This window comes from Cyprinus carpio, chromosome A4 (assembly GCF_018340385.1).
Source record: "Cyprinus carpio isolate SPL01 chromosome A4, ASM1834038v1, whole genome shotgun sequence".
NCBI classification, from domain to species: Eukaryota; Metazoa; Chordata; class Actinopteri; order Cypriniformes; family Cyprinidae; genus Cyprinus; species Cyprinus carpio.
The window spans coordinates 17,899,003-17,913,743 of NC_056575.1; the positions used below are offsets into that span (position 1 = coordinate 17,899,003).

At 41.1% G+C, this 14,741-nt stretch overlaps 1 pseudogene; it reads right to left on the bottom strand.

The window, feature by feature from the left end:
* Positions 1-1,173: 1,173 nt before the first annotated feature.
* The window catches only part of LOC122140872, a 35,735-nt pseudogene continuing 22,167 nt past the window's right edge, over positions 1,174-14,741 (bottom strand).

Below are 14,741 nucleotides of genomic sequence, written 5' to 3' on the forward strand. Positions count from 1 at the left end.
TTTTGAGTGTGGGAATGGATTGAAATGCTTGTTTATTCGGTCTTTCGTTGATTAAAGCATGCCATCATCAGTTGTTCCCCAGTTCCGTCTAAAATCTGCTCCAGTACGGGCTATTCATTAGCCATACGCTAGTCTGGTTATTTGATGAGAAAGAGATGAAATATAGTTGAAGTAAAAGCATTAAGAATCCACACAACTGTAGTGGAAGGGGATGGGGATGAACTGATGATGGCATGGTTTAATTACATATTGTATTAGTACAATTATCTGCACAGAACTGGGGAACAACTGATGCTTTTGCCCGCTACTGGCCAGCAGAGGGCTTCCATCTCCTGAATATTGACTCTCACCGAGCACCCACACTCACTTAAACTGATTCACTACTACAATACCCATCATCCCCGTGCCTCGGACTCTGATCATCACACACAGGTGCAGCTTATTTGTACGGCTATTTAAGCTGCACAACTCCCATCAGTCTAACGCGAAGTCTTGTTTTTGCTCCGCTCTGACATTTTCCAAGCGTTATTTCGTGTTTGATTTCCTGTTTACCAGTTTCTGTTTTGTTTGCCGTCTTCTTGAAACCATTGCTGCCCGCCTCTTGACCTTGGATTGTTTTATTGGACTTCTGATATTGCCATGCTACCCCGATCTATTGCCTGTGTTTGACGACGATTCTGGTTACCTCTACTGTTGTGTTTGCTGGTACTGATCCCTGCCTGTACGACCACGAGTTGTTCAATAAAGCTTGCAAGATGGATTCCCCGTCTGGTGATGACTTATTACATTATTGTATTAGTACAATTTTTATCCAAAGCATTTTTTACATTCAAGGTTTTCAAATTATCAGCTTATGTCTTATGGAACACATGACATTGGTGTTGGTTGCATCATGCTCTGCCAGTTAAGATATTTATTTAGAAATGAGATCACAAAGAAAAACAATCTCAATGGAAGATGTAATGAAAAACATTATTTCTCTTCATTTTCTTAAAGCATTCTTTATTATGAGAACTCTAAGGGAAAAAAACAAACATAACCAACATTTGAAGTACAGTCACAGATGTTCATAATTCCTTTACAGCATTCATAAAACATTTATTTTATGACCATTACAGCGATCCTGCTAAGCTAAGCTATCCTTTATAGAGCTAAGTTATATCAGAGGGAACAAACCTGGAACAAAATTCCCTCCAAACAGCAAAACAAGATAATCAGCACAAAAGCCATGCAGATGTTAGATATCAATAAGGTAAAAATTTGTCAAATGATTATCTAAAATACACCACAAAAAATATATTATGAGTAATCAAGAATATGATTAAATGAATGAATCAAAAGACGAATAAAAGAATACCATAGTTTGGATACACACGTTTATATGAATAAAGAAAATAAATTTAAAGAAAGTCAATAATAAATGGATCATAACACAAGCCTATGTGTGCTCTTTGAAAGCAAAGCCAAATAATTGTTCTGATAATAAACTCTCAGATAAGATACATATGTGCACAGATTTAGGCTTTACAAAGTAATATCCCTTACTTCCCAGCAACAGAGTTCAATCAAACATCATTTCTAAAAAGTGTTTTACAATACATTATATTTTGACTAGAGCTGTTCTTCTCTCTTTCTATGTTCAGCAGGCATTGGCTGTAAACACTATGGTTGCCCGGCAAAATGTTTCTGCAAGTAATTTCTCAAATTGCAACACTGTTGGGGATTTTGTCTGGGGACAAATAGCAATAACCCAATGTTAATTTCTCATTCCGGCTCTTGATGATGTTGGTCACCTCATCTAGTTTGTGCCGGAAAGTCTTTATGGCTTCTTTCACTGGTTGCTCTGTGAAGTACATATCTGGATACGTACCCAAGTACAGCTGGGAAAAAAGCAAGGTCTTCAGAAAACAGAACAATATCTTTCTTTCTTTTTACAAGGTAAACCGACTCGTCTCTAAGCTCCGCCCCCTTGGTTTCTGTCAATCACTCAGACAAGCTTATAAAACATCCCAGAATGTGCTCATAACCAGTGTTGCCAAGTCTATGGTTTTCCCGTGGAATACCTACTTTAACACTGTTGTACTGGTTGAAGCGACCCCAATAACATGATGTTTGGCCCCTGGAATGTGAAACGTTTTTTTGTTTATATTACCCCCGGAACGTGATTTTTAATGGGGTCCCTCTAAAAACGCGACTGGGCTAGTTTTGAGTAGCAATTGGGTGGGTTTTGTTGTGCAAATCTGGCAACCCTGCTCATAATGTAAAAAAAATAAAAACGGATTTAGAACTCTTCCTAATGTTACTACTACATAATCATAATACTGTGAGCCTTTTTCTTACTATCCCCTCAATTAACTTATTCAAAACATAAAAGCTGATGTTAAATCTGCTCCAGCAAAAACGTTTTACTCCTTTTCTAAATAAAATCTTTAAGATAAATAGTCTCTTCTATAACTTTTAGATAATTTAGTTTAAAACAATCCAAACACACGGGGCATCCATAGACCAACATAAGAGAAGAGTAGATGCTTGCCTGTTAACTTAGTGTGTGGCGGAAGGATTGGGTGAAACTATTCCACTACAGAATACATGGTGTAAAATGTAATTTGGTAACATATTATGTTAGATTACACAAGGAAAGTAACAATTTAAATAGAGATTTTGATTACTATTAGATTACTAATTCAACACGGTTTTGAATTTTAAAATGCATGAATGTGGCATAGTCTATTATTAGATGTTTCATTCTCTACTAGGAGTTATTATGCTGGACTATAGAATAGAGCTCCTCATATTTACTTTTTTTAAATATGAAACACCATTAAGTGAATAAATAAATATTCTGTTACTCCCCCAAAATGGTAACATTTTTAAAGTGGGACTTAGTGAAGGGTCAGTTCAATGTGTGACACTGTCACACAGAATGCATGTTTTATACCGCTCAACATATACTATGATGGTTTTATATCTATATATTTGAGTTTGAATGGTTTTGCATGTTTTCTTAGCCATTTTATTCCTCTTAACCATTGTAATGTGTGCATGTCTTTAAATGTTCATAGGTCTGCCTGTCATGTGAGCAATCAGGAAGTAGAGGCAGCATAAAGGAGGCAGCATGATGAACAACAGGGGTCAGGGTCACTGACCAAAGCACTGAACACGCTTGATTGAGGAGTTGGTTTTAAGGACTTGCCATTCCAGCATCTCACTTTATTGGATTACCACTTTCTTTGGAGTGTATATACACCGTTGGACACTTTTATATTGGAACTTACAACACTTTAGGATTCTCAAGGATTGTTTTGGGGTACGATTCAAATTGGACTACATGCTTTCAACAGCCTAAGCTATTCTAATTTTATTGTATTGTTTTAAGTTCCTTGTGAATTGTGTAAATGCACTATTTATTCATTATACTTTTGTTGTTTTATCTCATCTTTTTAAAACAATTTTTTTTTTTTTTTTCTTTTAGTTTAATCTGTTTATATTTTTTAATTTGTTAATTTTAAGATATTGCTGTGAGTTAGAGATTATTACAAATTAGTTGCACTGTCTGACTGAAAATTCTTTGCACTGTCTGACTGAAATTCAACAATAAGAATTTAAAATGAAGATTCATTTAAATATATTTCGAAACATCATCTTTGCCCTATTTTATAAACCCATTCCTTGATGCTCTGTACCCTCAGCTAGTAACAGGTTAACTCCTTTTCATATTGTTCTCTACAATTTCAAGTGAAAATTATATGCGAATCAGACAACAAACCTCATTCTCCTGGGTCCGAGTGAGGGACCAAACTGTTCCCAAAACCTTGCTGGAACATTCACAGTCAGGCAGACTCTCCATGATATACTTCAGATCCACCTGGCCCTTCTGTTGGGGAGGCGGCTTGCGCATGGTGGAAGGACTGTTGGGGATCCAGCCATACCAGTCAAACTGGAACATAAACTCTCAGATATTAGCTTATAAATATTATCAAGAGTTTTGCCTATGAATTTTAAACATTCTTGCCGATGATATGAAAGAAACCTCACCTGTCCGAAGTTGACAGCAGCATGTTGTGCTGAAGCGGTGAATATCACAGCAGTCAGATACTCAACCAACTGCTCTCGAGAGCTAAGAGACTTTGGGAAGTCTGTAAACAGTGGCAGTATGCATTTAACTTGTGTACACATTTAAAAGTGGCACAAAGATGCAAAGTCTGTAAACAGTGGCAGTATGCATTTAACAGACAAACATACACTGACACTTTGATAAGTTGAACCTGTACTCACTGGCAGAATTATTCATGCCAGTGCTTGCAACATCCTTAACAAACTCTTGAATCTCCACATCTTTTTGAACCGCCTCATCGCTGTCCTGAGTGAGATAGTAGGTCTTGATCACAGCAGAAACAAAAGAGGAAAAGAAAAAAAACTCTGGATGCCAAACATTTCATTGGCACATATGTGGACTAATTTGTACTTTTTAACTACATGATCTGAACTGTTGCTACCACCTACCAGTGTATTGCCTTCCAGACCATCTTGCCATCATCTCTGTAATAGTATTTGGGCACATCTTCCATTCCTCGAGCTTTTATGTCCTCAGGAAAGCACAGAGACTTGTAGGTTAAAGTCTTTATGGCATTTTGTATCAGTTTCCCCATCCCAGCTCCATTGATGCTACTAACCTTTGGACACCAAAAATACAGTTAATATTTTGCCTAAATACTTTCAGAAATTAACTACACTGAAAGCATTTATTTAGACTACTCAAGTAATCATCTACAGGACAGTGGGTGAAGTTTTATTCTGGTGGATGTTTTTGTGTTTGTAGATATTTAGGAAATACAGTACATAGGTCTGTCGGTTTACACAAACACCAGCTAACTAAATATAATGACGCTTATGTATTTAATAAGAGCATTCAGCAAAAAGACAGAATATCACATATCACAAGCCATAAAGTCAGGTAATAACTCCGTTTTGTCATGATGAATATTTGTTAACATCTTTCTTAAACTTACTGTATATCACAGACAGAAATTATGGCTTGCCAGACAAACACAGAATAATCAAATATGAATAGAATTGCTTTGGATCCTAACAAGATGTCATTTATGTTTGGATATATTAAATTAGCTTTAAAGCTACCTGGCTGAAGATTCCGTCTTTACTGATGAGCTTTTCTCTGGCCTTTGCATTGATTGCAATTGTGAAACGAACATGAGGCATCAGTAACTGTAAGAAGAAATTATGGATTTAAAAATGTGCATTAAGTCATTAAAAAAAAAAGATTCATAAAGCATTATGTGATACACCAAAGGTGGTTTCTATGTTGTGCTCTGAAAGTTTTTGGTTAACATTAAACCATGGTTTAAAAAAGGCAAGGTTATCAGAACCAGCAACCCATCAATAGTAAATTGACGTATATGAAACCACAATCATCAGTTTAGCACTGAATCTAAATATCATGACTATGTACTGAAATACAGGTACCTTGTATACTGGATGGACTGCAGAGAGCTGTCTGTACATGGCCATTTCAAAAACCTCTGACAACAGATGTGTCTTGAGAAGGTGTGTGACCAGCTGGTGTACAAGGAAGTCAGAAGATCTCACCCACATCTTGGCCAGCATCCAGTCATATTTATTATCTCTTGGGAGAAAGATTGGGCTCATTTCCCCCGGGGTTTGACTGAGCTGATTCAGATATAACAAAGGCAAACAGGACATTTTTTTACTTCAGTGATTAAATCCACTACAAAACTGCTTTTATGTTTAATTAATTTATGTTTTCATTTGATACTGATTCTATGTGAGACAGATACCTGAATGGCAATTGGCACAATTTGGTCCAATTCATTCTTGTACAGTAGGCAGATGGGTGCAGTCAAATGGCGCTCGCTGCTGGCTGCTGGCACTCCATTCAGTATTTCATAATCCACAATGTAGATGTTTCCTGCCTGCAAAACATGTACACAGGGGATAATTTAGAACAAATGATTTGTAGGTTAAAATAACACTGATCTGCATCTTTTATAGAAACTAAAATATGCGAAGGCTGTCACAATACAAGTCTTGGATTTGATAACTGACCAGCTGTTGAAGTGATTTATGTCTTATTGTTTCTGACCTGTAATTCCTCTTGTAGTGTGCATCCTTTCTTCAGACGGTCCTCAACCATCTCATATGTGTGACTGGAAATTTGTCTGGAAGTTTCATGCACTTTCTGATCATGACAGGATTGCAGCCGTTCAAAAACTGATAGCCAAACATGTAATCCTTATTCCAGTCTTGTATCAAGTTCTCTGCACAGATTTCAAAGGGGAAACTTGAGTCAAATGTCAAAGGCTTTACAGGTATGAAAAATGTGTCTCCACATTGTTCGTTTCTCACAACAATTGTGTTCGGATATATAGTTTTTGTAGAAAAGGGAATGCTGCGTGGGAAATTTAAAGCCTCTGTGTGATTTCGTGTTCTCATCCACAGAGGCCTTGTTTTGGGCATGGGAAGGGTGTTATTAATTCTTGATAAATATAAGCAGCACAGTACAATGCTTCATGTAATTGTTGTCTTCCAGTTAGGAACCAAAATAGATAAATACTAAGTCTGCTCTTTAAAACAAAGAAAAGAAGCAATGTATGAGAATAGTATGTGCAAACAGCATTATATTATATTGTATATTAGTGCAGTGTGCGCATGTTAAAAATCAATAAATTGACATATTAACACGCACATCAACCTGATTGCTTTTTTTAGTGTACATGTAAACACTACGCTTTTGAGAGGCGTTCCTGTAGCATTATAATTTCTGACGCAGCGCAAAATGTCTTGAAAGGGAGCAAACATTCTTGATAGAGGAAGAAATCATCAAACCTAGTACTGTGTTCTTCTTTAATAAATGCCCAAATATATTTTCAATATCTGCAATGTCCTTCCAGGACTCAACCAAGCCTTCGATTTTGACAAGAAGTAAGTCCCCAATCCTGAAAAAGAAGACATACAGTATAATTAGAAACATGAACACTATTTGCTTAGTACCGGATTGTGCTGAATTCCTTCTGGAAAACACAGGAAAAATTCTGTAACAAATCAACAAGAACTGTGGCCATGACACAGTCCCCCAAACTTACACTTTTATTAAATCCCAATCCCACTCTGATTGTTTGTCTCCATCAAACTGAACGTCTTTAGGAAGTTCATTCACTTTGGCATCTATGCTCATAGGAAAGCCCGGGCTCCACTCCTTCCATCTTCAACAAGAAAAATGACAACATTTACTTGTAGAGTTATTTTAACAAACAAACAAACAACCCTGATGGCTTTTTCATAATATTCAGTGACTTTAATCACGCAAACTTAAAGACAGTTTTGCCAAAGTTCTACCAACATGTGAAATTTGCAACAAGAGAAAAACAACACATTGGACTTGGTTTATACAATAGAAAAAAAAAAATGTGTACAAAGCTGCACCCTGCCCCCATCTCAGGTACTCAGACCACATCTCTGTTATGCTAATAGCAGCATACAGAGATCCAAGATGACGCCGCGTCCCACACGCAGCAGCTTCTCTCTGTCCCGACAGAACGGTGTTTTTTTGTGTTTTTTGTCTTGTGAGTAGCAGTGTTTTTGTACGTCGTCATCGCGTTTACCTATCTTTAAGCACGCGTACAGTCATGAGTTTCTGCTGGATGTCGGCAGAACCGCATTTTTAGAGTTGAATTCCACGCACCCAGAACAGCTGCGGGCCCTCGGTCTGCTCCGGAGGCCTACATCATCACCGACCCCCACTGCTGCATCTCGCCCACAGCGGAGGCGCCACAAGTGGCGTGAGAGGAAGCAGAAGAGGGGTAAGCACGGAGGTATCCGGGCTAGACTAATGGCTAACCAACACAAGCCATCTATCCCCACCATCGTACTGGCTAATGTATGCTCTTTGGACAATAAACTGGACTAGATCTGATTACTACGTTCAACTCAAAGGAGCCTGTAAGAGACTGTTGTGTTTTTTGTGTTCACGGAAACATGGCTTAGCAACAGCGTTCCGGACTGCGCCATTCAGCTCGACCAGCTGACGTGCTATCGAGCAGACAGAGCTCTCGTCGCGGTGGGCTTTGTGTTTACATCAATGATGCGTGGTGCCGCGATGCTGTTGTGATCTGCAAACACTGCTCACCCCTGGTGGAGTTTATGACTATTAAGTGCCGGCCGTTCTATCTGCCGAGGGAATATACTGCCATACTGCTCGTTTCGGTTTACATTTCCCCGAACAACAACAACTGCAACAGGAACGATGCACTAAATGAACTGTACCAGCACATCAGTGAGCAGCAGACAGCACACCCTGATGCTTTTCTCGTCATAGCTGGGGATTTCAACCATGCTGACTTAGAGTGTGTTTCCAAAAATACATACACTTTCCAACACGAGGTAAAAACATTTTAGACTTTGTTTACACCACACAGAGAGGAGCTTACAAAGCCCTCTCCCCCTCCCCCACCTCGGAGCCTCAGACCACATCACTGTCATGCTAATGCCTGCATACAGACCACTGATTAAAGTGGCCAAACCAGTTCAGAAACAGATTCAAGTGTGGTCGGAAGGATCGTCAGAGGCTCTTCAAGACTGCTTTGACACCACTGACTGGAAATATGTTTAAGCAGGCTGCCACAAGTGTATTGAAGATGTAACAGTTACAAAAACCATCACTGTCCGGGCCATCCAGAAGCCGTGGATGACAGGGGAAGTCTACAGACTCCTGGAAACGCGGAACGCTGCCTTCAGAGCTGGAGACGAGGGGGGCCTGAGAACAGCCAGGGCCAACCTATCCTGCAGCATCAGAGAGGCTAAGAGACAGTACTCCAGGAGGATAGCCCATCAATTCAGCGACAGCTGAACACTCGGAGCCTGTGGCAGGGAATACAGACCATTACGGACTACAAGCCCCCACCACGGACCTGTGACAGCAACATCTCTCTGCTGAACGAGCTGAACACCTTCTTCGCTCGCTTTGAGAAACAAAACAGCTCCACTGCACAGAAGACTCCACCTCCTCCCGGAGACCAGGTGATGACGCTGTCCCCAGACAGTGTGAGGAGATCCTTCAGCAGGATCAATGCACGCAAAGCTCCGGGACCTGACAACATACCTGGGCGTGTACTGAGAGACTGTGCAGCAGAACTCAATGATGTCTTCACAGACATTTTCAACATCTCACTTAGTCAGTCTGTTGTTCCCATATATTTCAAAACTACCACCATCATTCCAGTCCCGAAGAAAACCATCTCCGTCCTGCTTCAATGATTACCGTCCTGTTGCACTTACGCCCTTCCTCATGAAGTGCTTTGAACGGCTAGTCATGCACCACATCAAGTCTGCCCTCCCCACCTCCCTTGACCCATTCCAGTTTGCATATCAGTCCAACCGCTCGACCGATGACGCCATCGGCACTGCCCTCCACTCAGCACTCACACATATAGACAAAAAGGACTCATACGTCAGAATGCTGTTCATAGACTTCAGTTCAGCATTCAACACAATCATCCCTCAACAGCTCATTCACAAACTGGTCGAGCTGGGGCTCAACACTTCACTGTGCAACTGGCTGTTGGACTTTCTGACTGGAAGACCTCAGGCAGTACGGGTCGGCAGCAAAACATCAGGCACCATCACACTGAACACTGGGGCCCCCCAAGGATGTGTGCTGAGCCCCCTCCTCTTCACTCTGCAGAGCCACGACTGCACACCGTCACACAACCTCTTCATTAAGTTTGCGGATGACATGACTGTGGTGGGTCTCATTAGCAACAGTGATGAGACAAACTACAGGAGTGAGGTGAGACGCCTGGCCGGGTGGTGCAGTGACAACAATCTCTCTCTGAACGTGGAGAAGACGAAGGAGATTGTTGACTTCAGGAGAGCACACTCTCAGCATGTTCCTCTGACCATCAACGGTGCGACTGTGGAGAGAGTGAGCAGCACCAAGTTCCTGTATGTGCACATCATAGAGGACCTCTCCTGGACAGACAACACTGCAGCACTGGCCAAGAAAGCACAGCAGCGTCTCTACCTCCTCCCCAAACTGAGGGGAGCCAGAGCCCCACCCCCCATCATGTACACCTTCTACAGAGGCACCATCGAGAGCATTCTGACTAGCTGCATCACTGTGTGGTATGGCGCCAGAAACGCGTCCTGCCGGAAGACCCTTCAACACATAGTGAGAGCAGCTGAGAAGATCATTGGTGTCTCTCTTCCCTCCCTCCAGGACATTTATGGAACCTTTCTCACCCTCAAAGCCCCCTGCATCGCAGGTGATCCCACTCACCCGTCACACAGCTTCTTCAGTCTGCTGCTATCAGGGAGGAGACTGCGGAGTCTCCAGGGCAGGACCAGCAGACCGAAGGACAGCTTCATCCATCAGGCTGTGAGGAAGCTGAACTCGCTCCCGAACTTGCCCCTGAGAGTAACGCAATTTCGATTCTCTGTATGTATGTACTGTACATGTGGAAGAATTGACAATAAAGCAGACTTCACTTGACTTGACTTCTCAAACTTGCCAAATCAGTCCAAAAGCAGATCACAGTAAGGCCAGATGATGCTACCTCAGCACTACAGGACTACTTCCAGGACACAGAGTTGAACTTGTTTAAAGAGGCAGCCCCTGCCCTAGGCCTGTGATGACGATACATCCCTCCCAGATGCACTCAATGAGTTTTAATGCATGGTTTGAAATGTCCATTCTGGACATTTTCCTTGTACGATGGTCCAGTAAAGCTACCAGTATCGTGAAAGACCCCACCCATCCCTCCACCTGAAACCTCATCCCACATGCACCACATGAAATCTGTTGTAAACCTCAAGAACATTTTGCAATTCTGAGTGTGCTACACAGGGGTGAGTGGCCTGGACAATGTTCTTGAGTCATGGAGTGTTTATAAGAAACTTGAACTTGATTTGACTTGTTATAGCCCAATTTAATGTGTAGAGCCAGTTATAAGACATTTGTCAGTTGCCTAGCTTTTTTTCCCACAAAACGTATAAATTGCAAAGAATCAAATTGAGATGAACAGAAATCCTCCTTGTCTAAGCCTTATCACTTTCTACCTCAACTAATGGTCTGAGTTTGGGGCATGGCAACTAATCAGAGTCATTTAGCAGGGTGTAGTAGAATATCTTAATGGCATTCACAATGGCAAATTGCTTGATGCATTAACCAAATCCTTAGCCAAAATACACAGGCTTGACAATAGCCACAGAGAAAAGAGTAAAACTATACTCATTTACAAGATGGAAGATTTGAGGGAAATATTGGTATTTGCTGGAGTTGCTGAGAAGGTCTTTCTTAACAGGTACACTCTGCCATTTCTACACAACTCTTAATGTAACTCTTACTGTACTCTCGTAATATATATCTTAACACCTCTGAGAAGAATCATCCCACATCATCACTGTTTTAGGAATACATACAGCTTGCCTTAATGTCTTGTTGATGTTATGAGCTCTTTGTTAGATTAATGTATTTGTGATAATGAAAAACGCAAGCTGGCAAAAGTCAAAACACCCGGTACTTCTGAGCATGTAAAGTACCCCCGATTAAACCTACTATTAAAATAACAATTTTTATTACCCACTCTTACATATATGTCTTTATATTTTAAGAAAAAAGTCAATTAATCCCCCACAATTTTTCTTCCCCAGATTACAAAATAAATTCATATGGTACGTGTGTAATTTTCTCTGTGTAAGAATATTTTCTGGTCTTACATGTTAAAAGACAGATATAGTGCTTAACCAACAAACATTAACATGCCACATCATTTGCATGATGACCATCAAGTACTGACACTTTCAAAACCCTTGATTTGTCATTACATTAAACACTGTAAGTTTGGGTTCCGGCCGGCCCGCGGCCCGTGAGAAAAATGTTTGGCCTGTGCTAATTTTAAATAATGTGGCATGAAAATTCAAATGCAGCATCAGAAAGTGACATTAACTTACATTATGTCCGGACGTGAGTGGTGCGGCGTGACGCAACAAAATACAATAGAACTTATAATCAGTGATGCTGTCTACACTGGATGCGGCACAGCGCGACACATCCTCGACAGAAAACTGCTGACTCATTCTGTTTATGATGTGCTGACAAAGTTCAAATGATTTGCAGTGCTCTGTCACATCCAGGTGTAGCTATACGATGTGACAGCAAAAACATGGCAAATGTGATGTAAATAAAAGTGGACACTGAAAATAGATGATTCAAATGTGAATGGACTGAACAGAGAGTGAATGAGTGATACCATCTTTGTTATGGATGTGGTTCGCAGTGAGTTCACACACAATAATCTTAAACTACATGGTAGTGTTAGCATAAATATCTATATTTTGATACCGATACTGAAATATTATCTGACCCGGTTATCTGTATCTATTATCTGTATCTATTACCGAATATACACAGATACAATCTGCGTCTCTCTTTCTCCTGTCCGAGTGAGTTTGACAATCATCTGTCTCCTGTCAATTACAGTCTGAATGTCAGAATTGCAGGTATTCCGCATAATTTGAATCATTTCCGCGCGCAAATGTGGCGAGCGCTTTATTGTAAACATAAGAACGCTGTCATGTATTCGCAGAAAACTGGATGCGATCTCTCAAATAGGCCTAACTTCTACAAATAAACTGCCTGTGCACAGACTGTGTGCAGTCGCGATCTCTCCCTCTCCGTGCTTTTATAGTAGAAATTATTTCTCTTTGCTCCTGGATTAAACTTTGTCAAAAGTTATTAACCATTCAGAATAGCTCCCCACCTGACTGATGAAAAAACCTTCTAGAAGTTTTATTGGTTGACAGTGAAATGCACCAGAAAGTATTTCAACAATCAAAGATGGAACTTTAATTTCTTTACAATGTAAGTTTATGCTAGACATGTCTGATTTGTACATATAAATATACCCAGCAAACATGCCTGCGCGGGCCCACTGCGGGTTTTCTGTGGGACAGTGTGGGCAGAGCAAACCCACACTAAACCCACGTGGGCCCCATGTGGGTTAGCCCATGCGGGGCCCACAGCGGTTTTGCCCATTGTGGGCCCTATGTGGGTTTCGTGTGGGCAAGCCCACTGTGGGCTTGCCCACACTAAACCCGCTTGGGGCCCCCTGTGGGTTAGCCCATGCGGGCCCACAGCGGTTTTGCCCATTGTGGGCCCTATGTGGGTTTCGTGTGGGCAAGCCCATTGTGGGCTTGCCCACACTAAACCCGCTTGGGGCCCCCTGTGGGTCAGCCCATGCGGGCCCACAGCGGGTTTTGCCCATTGTGGGCCCTATGTGGGTTTCGTGTGGGCAACGCACTGTGGGCTTGCCCACACTAAACCCGCTTGGGGCCCCCTGTGGGTCAGCCCATGCGGGCCCACAGCGGTTTTGCCCATTGTGGGCTTGCCCACACTAAACCCGCTTGGGGCCCCCTGTGGGTCAGCCCATGCGGGCCCACAGCGGTTTTTGCCCATTGTGTGGGCCCTATGTGGGTTTCGTGTGGGCAAGCCCATTGTGGGCTTGCCCACACTAAACCCGCTTGGGGCCCCCTGTGGGTCAGCCCCATGCGGGCCCACAGCGGTTTTGCCCATTGTGGGCCCTATGTGGGTTTCGTGTGGGCAACGCACTGTGGGCTTGCCCACACTAAACCCGCTTGGGGCCCCCTGTGGGTCAGCCCATGCGGGCCCACAGCGGTTTTGCCCTTGTGGGCCCTATGTGGGTTTCGTGTGGGCAAGCCCACTGTGGGCTTGCCCACACTAAACCCGCTTGGGGCCCCCTGTGGGTCAGCCCATGCGGGCCCACGGCAGTTTTGCCCATTGTGGGCCCTATGTGGGTTTCGTGTGGGCAACGCACTGTGCCCAAAAAAAAAAAAAAAAAAAAACACCCTGGGCCCCAGGGATAGATTTCTGTGATGATGATGACAGTAAAATGAAAGCAATAAATTGTCCACAACAAAAATATAATATATGCGGTGTGTGTGTGTTATGTGTATATCTATTATGTATATATAAATACACACACATCCATTAGTTTTGGATGCGATTAATAGCGATTAATTGTTTGACAGCACTAATAGCCATTGATTGCATAGTTTTTGTTTACATATATGTATGTGTAGTGTGTATTTTAAATATGTATATATAAATGCACATACATACAGTATATATATATTTTTTTTACTGTATATATTAAAAATATTTACATGTATATACATTTATATATTTATTCTTATATTTTATATATAAATATATTTAATATATAAACATAACATATTTTTATTGAATATATACATGGATGTGTTTGAATTTATATACATTTACATTTGGTCATTTAGCAGATGCTTTTATTCAAAGTGACTTACAAATGAGGACAATGGAAGCAATCAAAATCAACAAAAGGGCAATGATATGCAAGTGCTATAACAAGTCTCAGTTAGCTTAACGTAGTACATGTAGCAAGTTTTTTTTATTATATGATAAAAAGAAAACGGGTAGAATAGAAAAAGAATAGAGCAAGCTAGTGTGAGAGGCGTTTTTGCTTTTGTTAATTGTATAATAAATAAAAAGAAAATAGAATACAAAAAGAAAAGAGCAGTTAGTGTTATTTATTTATTTATTTTGAGAAAACAAGTTAGTAAATGAATAGAGTGCAAGTCTAAATGGGGCAAGTTTTTTTAAAGAATATAATTAGAATAGAGAGTGCTAGAGTTAGAGGGTAAAATAAGTTTGT